The sequence below is a fragment of the Prunus persica genome, chromosome G3 (genome assembly GCF_000346465.2).
Source record: "Prunus persica cultivar Lovell chromosome G3, Prunus_persica_NCBIv2, whole genome shotgun sequence".
NCBI classification, from domain to species: domain Eukaryota; kingdom Viridiplantae; phylum Streptophyta; class Magnoliopsida; order Rosales; family Rosaceae; genus Prunus; species Prunus persica.
The window spans coordinates 9,783,931-9,787,057 of record NC_034011.1 but is presented as its reverse complement, the minus strand read 5'-3'; the positions used below and the strand labels follow the sequence as shown (position 1 = coordinate 9,787,057).

Below are 3,127 nucleotides of genomic sequence, written 5' to 3'. Positions count from 1 at the left end.
ATATGACATATTACGATCAAAATGTAGTCAAATAAAAGCAAAAAGACAAACTAGAAAACAGTTTTACATGAGCTGTAAAAATTTAGATTTACCTAAACAATATGGATGTCATAGAAAATTGTAATACCCCAAAACAATTCAAAGTGGATTTTCATATTTCAGTGAAAAATAATATTATGGTGAATAATGATTATGGGTATTTTATCAAGTGATTTTGGATTGAGACTATTGGGTTAAGTGTGTTTAATTTCAAGTTGGACAAAAATGCCCTTACGTAACATTTTGTGAATTTTTCAAAGAACATTTAAGAAATTGAAGTAAGACCAATATGATTCTTAGGTAGGACGATAGTAGTCGACTCAATGAACACGTCGGAAATCGTTTCTAAATTTTGGGCCAAAATGACCAAAATACCCCAATGTGTGAAAATTACCAAAATATCCTTGTAGGAAAAAAAAAAAAAAAGGAATCTCAAACATGGAGGGCAGCAGCCCACTCTCCTCCAATTCTTTCCCCTTTGCCTTAAGTTTTCAAATCCACAATCATTTTGGAGATGAGTTGGTATATCTGAGTCATTAGCCTAAGGTGTGAGTTGAAAGGCTACTAGGAGGTGAGTCACCTAGACTAAGATTCCTCAATGATGAATATGATTTTATTAGAGCTATACAGAGTTGGATGAAGTAAGGAGAGATTGAGCGAGAGAGGAAGATGAAGAAGCTTGGAAATGTTTTTGAGTTGGTATGGAAAGGTGAGGATATTTATTATTTCAAGTAATTTGTTAATTCATGGATTTAATTCAATTTTATAGTTGTTTCGAGTCTTTTGAGAGGTAGGAAGATCACTTGGATGTCGTTTAGAGAACCAATTTCATTTTTGGGTGTGTTGAGTAATTTTAAAGTTTTGGGTTCCTTCAAAGTTTTGAGTTCCTTCATGGACTAATGAGTTTTAATTGTAGGTGTGAAGTTTGGAATGATTTTTGAAGCTATAGGAACGATTGGGTGGGTTAGAATGGATGAAGTCAACTTATAACAAAATATGAAAATTTGCTATTCATGGAAATTTTCAGTCTGCAAGCCTCACTTTGGCTTTCTCCCAATACTTTGAGTGTTTGAGGAATTCATTTGTTGGGTTTTAAACAAGACTTGTCAACGAACAAAACGCAATTGGTTTCGTCAAATTTGGTTAAGTTTTGTTATGTCAAACGTGGCTGCAAATATTTGGGGAAAAATATGTTTTCTGCATAATCTGCAGAAAACCAGCCACGTGCCCAACTTTGGAGTTTGATTTCTCTTTCGTTTTAGGTTCATTTTGAGTGTGGTTTACTGTGTTAGAAACTAGAGATAACATGCTTTAAAATGGTTATAAGTTTTTCTTTTTCCACTGAAGTTTGGTTAGTCAAAATGAAACACAAAAATGGAGAAGAAATAGGATCAATTGCAGAATTTTGGAGAAGATGAACAGTAGCCTTAGCCAACCCACTCGCATCTCTGGCGAGTGGCGGCTATTCAAACAGCCTTTGACACCATATTTTTAGTCCATTAAACTCTCTTTCTCGATCTAAGTCCGATGATATATGTTTTGAGTCAATCCGAGGTTGTGCGTCAAAGCGGATTTTGTGTGAAGTATCGGGACCCAAATGGTGACTTTTGGACAACGAGTGTCGTTGACCTTGTTTCAATGTTGACAGGGCATATGACACAGTTTTAGATTATCTTGGACGAGATTTGACAACTTTGGACCCCATTTTTGTCCCATGGTCATTTTTGTCATTTTCACATAGAATCTTTAAAATGCGTAAGGTTGAGGGTTGAGGTTTACTGGTCTAAGGTGAAATAGCATGAAGACTGCTTAATAATAATTTGAATTTGAATTTGTCCATGAATTGGACCAAAAGTGTAGATTCGACAAATCCGAGAACTTCCGAAGGGTAAGTGGGTACTTTAGCTAGCTGGATATGAGGTAGGGTTTCCTGATTTCCCGATGATTGGGCTATGTCACTTTTAATCTTGGTGCTTAAATAGTACTATAAATATGAATATTATTGTTGCTTTAGTCGGTGAATATTATTTGATATTCGACGAAATACTGTTTGATGTTATGTGAATATTATTATTGATGTTTCTCCATGGATATTATTTGATGTTGGGTGAACGTTATTCATGTGATTAAACTTGAAATATTATTGTTATTATCTATATTATTATTCTGCAGAGATAAATGAGGTTTGAGCTGCATTACATATGCATCATATATACGGTTGTGTTTTGGATTTGTCTTTGGATCGAGGTATATTTAAGGGGTGGGAGAAGACTTTAGATATATTTGAGTAGAAATGTAGTATATATTCAGGTGATGGGAGCAGGGCTTGAATATACTTAGGTGATGGGAGAAAGGCCTTTAATAAAAAGTGAAAAGTTGATAAATGAGTAAATAAAAAATGGGGTTAAGAGACAGATGGGCTTTAGTTTATATTTTAGGGTATTCGAAGCCACAGTGATAAAATGAATGGTATGGGATAGGTAGACTAGTTGCCCTAAGGTATGAATTAGTGGGATTAGAAGGGAGTGAGTTCATGGCAGCATCGCATATGCAAATTTATTTATTTAGTCTGGTTGCATAATTTATGTATCTTGTGTTTGATGCATGACACTTTGATTAACTGTGATAGTTGACCTTGGGGGGTTTGATGGTACTCCACTGGGAATTAGAATGCTCATACCCTAATATATTGTGCAGGATTTAAGACGAAGTTTGAGGAAGCGGGTTTCAACCAAGTTACTATGCCTTTGTTATTGAATTGTGTAATTAGTATTTGTAAGTAGTCAACCGTTTAATAAGGATTTTAGTATGTATTTAACTACGTGCTATTACGACTCTAATTATGTGTTGTTAAGTAAATTTATATTATTTGTGGCTCTATTTCTCATCATATCATGGTTGGAGGATTTTATTCTTATAACTATGGTATGAATTTTATTCTTATAACTATGGTATGACTCACACCCTAATTCAGGGATATTCCTTATGTTTCAATCGGGTCGTGACAAAAATATAAGCAGGAAAAGCTATATAAAGAGAGTTAAAAAAAGTATAAACCTTATAAACAACAGCATAAAAATTTTAGAAT

General features: G+C 34.2%; 1 long non-coding RNA gene across 1 annotated transcript; it reads left to right on the top strand.

Moving 5' to 3' along the window:
• LOC109948303 lies at positions 212-2,870 on the top strand. Its single transcript, XR_002270943.1, has 2 exons — positions 212-748; positions 2,737-2,870. It is a non-coding gene; the product is annotated as an uncharacterized LOC109948303 (long non-coding RNA).